Below are 6,786 nucleotides of genomic sequence, written 5' to 3' on the forward strand. Positions count from 1 at the left end.
GCAGTTCTTTGTGTAATATGTAAAGTATTCATATTTCATTTTCACGGATTGGTAAGAAAAAAACCAAAATGGCCATCAGCACCATTTACGCAAATCGAAATGGGCGAATGAGGTGAAGGACATTTCCAGTCCATGAATACATATAGTAACTCAAACAAGCGTTCACATGGAAAAAACCGCAAAAGTCAGACAAAAAAGAAAGTACTAAAAACCAATGCAAATTCTTAGCTGCTTTAAATAAGCACTTTTAAGGTCTGTAACAGTGCATAACTGGAAATTTACTAATAAGTTCGCCCTAAAAAGTTAAAGATTTTGATGGAAATTTTTTGAATTTTTATGAGTTTTCTAAAATGACCCTAGCCCATTTTCTTTCGAAATTCGCCTGGTACAAAGGTCGGTAGATTACTCGCTAACGGCCTACAACTACTACATCAATAAATTAGTTGCAGTGTTTTTTTAAACCGAGGATTTCGAAGAACTTTTGTTTTTTTATACATTTTTGTAGGTATGAGTTTCCATGAATACCCATAACAATTTTAGATAGGGCCTTTTTATATTAAGGTAACGATATATGGTTTTGGTTATAGCATGATCAATATTTTTATAAAAAAGTTACAAAAAAGTTTTGACAACATTGTGCATATTTTAAAAAAATCACCATAAGAACGTTGTTTGAGTCACTATGTGTATGTATGTATGTACATTTGTACATCAGGACTTTTATGGAATTGTAAATGTGTACGATATTTACGCCCGAAACGCATATTAACTACGTTGTTCGATTATTCGCCTTTATCCCAATACCGGTTTTCGAGTTATTTGTAAAATTACAGTTTGAAGAAAACCGGTTTCGCTATTTAGAAATTAAAAAAAAAAACGCATAAACTGGTTACATAGTTTTCATACAGTGAAAACTCTTAAGCTGGTATGAAGTCATTAAAAAAGTTACATTAAAAATAGGTTTTTTTTTAGTAAAAAAGGCAAGTAAAATAAGTAAAAACTTTGGTTTTATTTTGACTTTTTTAATATTTTATTGCATTTTATTTGTCTTTTCTCTGATTTGAGTAGTCCTTTTGCTGTCGTAGCCTAGTGCTTAGATGTACCTACTGCTAGTCGGGAGGTCCATGGTTCAATTTTTAGTCCCAGCAACATCAAAAAAGGCAAAACTCCGTGGGAGTTAGGAACTGGAGTAAAAGTGTAGATCTCTTCATTTAGGGGTTTCCCTTAGACTGGAAAACTTCGAAAAACTCGAAAACCTTTACTGAGTGGTGAATGATTGTATGAATGAAATGAATGATTGTATAACTTAATAGTAAAAATATATTTTTAAAGCAAAAAGCTTTCTAGGTATGAACCAAGTCGTACCATAAATACGGGTTTCCCAAATATCTCGACACCTGCGCCACCTATCGGGTAATTTTTTTGTGCAGTTATTCCTTCTCATATAAGTAATATACATATCGTCAATACACACGAATAAAGGCGCGCTAGTGTTTTAACGGCGAAAAAGGCGCGTAAAAAAATTTTGCGAAAAAAGATGCTTATGAAAAACTCCGGCGAAGTATGCTAAGAATCTTTGACGCTGAAGTTTTTTTATGCGTCTTTTTTCGCCGTCAATTTTTGTGCTCGCGCCTTTATTCGTGTCTAGTGACAATATATTATAATTTTGGATGTTGGAAATATCTCCATCCCTCCACCACCTACCGGCTAAATTTTGTGTGGAGTTATTTTTTTCCGTGTAATTAAGATACGCTCTAAATATGAACCTAATCGGTTTATAAATACAGGTTTGTGAAATATGCGCCACCTATCGGATTAATACATCTTTCATATTGCATTGTCATCGGATCCTGAGCCAAGTCTGAAGCTTCAAGTCTCCAGATTATCGGGAAGCTGATCAAAAATTTATTGCAAGATTTGACCCGAACAAACATACATACATACAGAGCAAGTTAAATAAAAGCTTGTAAAAAACCGGTTTGTTTGATTTAAAAAAAAATCCGGTTTATTCGATATTCGAAAAGTCAAGATTAAAAAACCGTCTATATATATCCATGCTTTGGAGAAGAATTCGGGTCTGTGACTTTTTAGTGTAGTTTAGCATAAAATGAAGCAGAGCCAAAATCTGGGCAGCTACTTTATATCGGCTCAAAGATCAATACTTAAACCATTTGAGGAGTATATAGTTTCAATAACATTCTTTTTATCTAGAATATTCGAGTAGGGACAAAGTTACAACAGGAAAATTTAATGACCCCACCATCTAAAAGCTCTTCTAAGACATTTCATTACTTATACAAACTCTGATAGATGATGAAATATCTTGAATTTTTCGCTATGAAATTGAATAAATTTCAGGATTTCACTAAATACATGGCTGAATCTAAATGCTGACTAGACGTATATAAAACCCGGTACCTAAATAAGACTAAAATAATAACCAATACTAAAAAGCATTTTAATTTAAACTTTGCCAGCATTGTGTGAATCTTAGAATTACAATCAAAAATCGTATGGAAAACCGCGCCATTATTAAATGTGTAAACAAAGCATTGCTTGCATGCGGATACGTGCACATGCACCTATGTATATAGTACATACCTACAATAATCACCTCTATGATTACTGTGTGCCATTATTTTCCCATGGTTCATAATTTTTGCATCCGAATGCTTTTTCACTAAAACCCCACGCAAGGCCGCATGGTGGCAATAAATATGCATTTCCTAATTACATTTGACCGCTTAAAGATTAATTAAAATTGTGAACATTAGCTGGCCCCGTGGCATTTCAATTCAATACTATATACATTGTGCATATGGGTGTACATATATACATGCAGCAAGTACAATAGATGTATGAAAAATATGCAGACACACATGGCAATAGAGTATTATTTACCAACAAACCAACAAAAAATTGTGATGCTTACTATAAAAAATTACCATTGCCATAAAAAAAAATTGTTCAAATGCTTTGCGCGTCAACTTTTCGTTCATAAAAAAGTGTTGTCAAACTATTTTATTAGTAATTAAATTAAATCGTTGAAAAATTGTACGTATGTATGTATGTATGTAATTTTTTTCGCAAACCCTAGGTGTAGATGGACTGTAAAATTTTATATTGTAATATGGCTATTTACCAAAAAGCTTTGAATGGTTGAAATGAAGCTGAATACCAAACTCAGCTTGATATTTGAGTTCAATTTTCATAGAAACATAGTTCAAAGAGAAAAAAATTTAATGAAATGAGTTGCCATATTTCGCTATCTCTATTGTCAGCAACTAATTCGATTTAAGCAGGAAAATAAGCGACCAGAATAAAATAAATACTGCATACATATATGTATGATTATATTTAGGGGGTAGGGTGGTCCAACTGAACTGAAGAATATCGAAAATAAGGAATATCGCTTATGTTTTATTTTGAAATCGTTAAACATTTAAGCGCGTCCGGAAAAAAAAATTTTTCGTAGAATTGCTATAAAATCGTTAAAAATAAATCTTTTTTCATGGAATAAAAACATTTCCCTTCTGAAATCTTTAAATACTACTACTATGATGAATATTTATGTAGATTTATAATTTTACTTGCTTTGTCAAAACCGATAATGTCTACTCTTATGTACAAAAATTAGTTACTTTATGTTTGTAAGATGTCTTGTGCTAATTAATATGCAACATAATTCTACTGAAGAGAAACATTTTTATTCCATCAGAAAATATTTATTTTGATTGATTTTATAGCAATTCTACAAATAATCGTATTTTTCTGATATACAATATATATGGATATTAGTATACTTACAACCGGAAACTTCAAATCCCCAGCGGTATGATTAAATAATAACCGATTTCAAAATAAAAAATACGGGTCGCCTCATTTTCTCCTTTTTTGAAATTCATGGGGGTGCCAGCAAGGAAATTCCAAAAAGTTTATTTTCCTTTATATTTTCGGACCACCCTAATGCATAGTGATCCGGAAAATATCCCGGCGAGAAGTTTCCAAGTTTATTCACATAATCTGGAACTTGAACCATCAAAAAGAGCTTCAGAAAATCAATTTTTACATCGAGAGATACCGAAAGTTTCACAAGAAATTTTAAAAATGATAATCAATCGAAAGAGCACATATTCTCCGTTTTTTTGGGGGTATACCATAACTCAAAAAATCAAATACGCAGGGAAGATGGTTTTTAGCTTTACCTGTAGTCGTCCTGGAAAAAAATAATGCCTAAAGAATGCAAGTAATTTTTATGCAAAAAACACAGCCGACCTCAATTTTCATATAAATATTTATAAGTACCGTTAATTGATCGGATCTAAACCAAATTTTTTAGTGTCCATAGCTTTCGTGCTCCCGTTATTTAACGAGGATAGGCACATATTCTTTATTTGAAAGACAATAATAAACTTAAAATTTGTTTAAAAATACACTACGTGCCATAATTATAAACGCACCAAATATTGACAAGCTTTAACAATTTAGCGTCTTGTTATTTAATTTTAGTTATTTTTTTATAAAAATTTAGTACATTTTTTAACAAAGTCTGAATAAATCCAAGTTTCAATATTTAAAAAAACAAGTAAGAGCAGCGCTGTCTTCGGCTATGCCGAAGGCTTCATACCTTTCATGAACATCTGCAAATTTTACTTTGACAGATTACTGCTTTTGAATACATCTGCATACATCGATAGAGGAGTTACATACTTATATAAAAAATCGCATCTAAACAATCAGAGGTATGGAAGATATACTTTATATGACACCAATCTAAGTAATTTTCACCGCTATGTGATCGGTATGTAAACCGGTAACACAATTTATTGGGTTTAGTTTCGTACATAAAGGAGATATATGGCAAAAACTGGTATCTTAACAATCAGTGCTATAGGAGATAAAGCTTATACAGCATAGATTTTGACGATTTTCTCAGTAGACTTTGTATTATTATTTATAAAATATCTTACGAAATTTATCGGTTTTAGCTGTTCAAATAAAGGAGTTTTACAGTAAAATCCCATATCTGAACAATCAGATGTATGGAAGATATATGTTGTAGTCATCCGATCCTTGTTATTTTCACTGTAAGTATTCTGTTAATAATGAGTGAAAATGGTGCGAAATTTCATGTTCCTAGCTGCATAAATGGAGAAGTTATAATGAAAAATCTCATATCTGAACAATCAGTTGTATGGGAGCTATATGTTATAGTGGTCCGATTCTTCCGGTTCCGACAAATGATTAATACATTATAAAAATACACCCACCTACCAAATTTGATCCGGATATCTCGAAAACTGAGAGACTAGATTGCATACAAACAGACAGACAGACGGACAGACGGACATGGCTAAATCAACTCAGCTCGACGTTCTGATCATATAAGTATACATTTTCATGGGTCTATCTCTTTTTGTTCTGGTACTTACAAACATCGGACCAAAGTTATAATACCATTTCATGCTCATGAAAGGTATAAAAATCAACAAATATTCGCAAAAATTTCGAACTAGTTTTAGTAATTTTTTTATAAAAATATAGTTAATTTTTTAATAAAATCCAAATAAATTCAAGTAACCGTAAACCGTATTTATGGTCTAATTTCTAAGTTCATATCTAGAAAGCTTTTTTTAAAAATATTTTTTTTTACTATTATTATTTTATATTATTTATTTTATATTTATGTAAAGAGGATATTTGCTTCTGGATAATAACCCAGTCGACAAAAGAGCAACGCTTCTAAATGAATCCTTTTTCATAAAGTCCTTCTTAGGAAGCAGTATTGCAAGATCATCTAAAAGCGCTGCCACTCGAAGACAAACGGAAGTTAAATGTCGGAAAAAATCTCAGTAAAAGTTCCATGTCTGGCGTAAAGTTAAATTTGAGCTGTGTCATATTATTTCATTTCCTCTCCTGAGGGAAGCCGAATCAGTATGCTTTGAAACTCTGACTGTTCCATACAAAATGAAAAGGTTTAAAGAAACGAGTTAGGAAGGCTTATCGCTTAACAAAAAAGCGAAATGAAGCCATTATGTCTCTTTTTTTTCTAATTTTGTCGTCTGGGATGCGATTTATGTATGCGTGATTGATTCGATTAACAAAAAATAAAGCGCATAATTTTAAAGAATTGTGAAACATATTGCTGTCAATGGCTGATAATTGCTATGCAAATCGAAATTTCAATTAAATTCATCCCAAGTTGACTGGTGGGAAAGAGGGAAACATGTTGCATTAATGGCAAAGACAGATTAGTTGCAATAAGCTGCCGTATCTACAAATTCAGTTTATTTGTGTGTGCTCAGGTCCTTACGTATATCTTATGAACACAAAGGCCTACTATTTTTGTAATGACAATAAAGCAAATAATCAATTTCCAACACTCAAGGCACGCACGACTCATACATACATATTTGCGAACAACAATAGAATAACAATATCAAGTAGATACGCATATATGCGCATAAATAAGTATGTATATATTACAAATATGGTATATATGTATGTAGGTGGTTTCCATTGTATTGACCGGTAGTGCACTGGAATTATCTACTGGGGTTTTATTTTCTGTGCGAATTTATTGCCAATTTGCGATTTTGTATGCAAAGCAAGTGCGATGTATCACAACAAAAGCAGCCAGCATATTCGAAAAAAAATTAAGGACAATACACAACCAGTGCAGCTGCGGACAGCAAAGAAAGGTATGGCTTTTGTGTTGATTTCTTCTTCTTCTTCTTCTTTTTTGGCGTTGTAACCGCCTAAGCGATTTTGGCCGAGTTCAGCAAA

This window comes from Rhagoletis pomonella, unplaced genomic scaffold, assembly GCF_013731165.1.
Source record: "Rhagoletis pomonella isolate Grant_MI unplaced genomic scaffold, Rhpom_1.0 Rhpom_scaffold_00001, whole genome shotgun sequence".
NCBI classification, from domain to species: Eukaryota; Metazoa; Arthropoda; class Insecta; order Diptera; family Tephritidae; genus Rhagoletis; species Rhagoletis pomonella.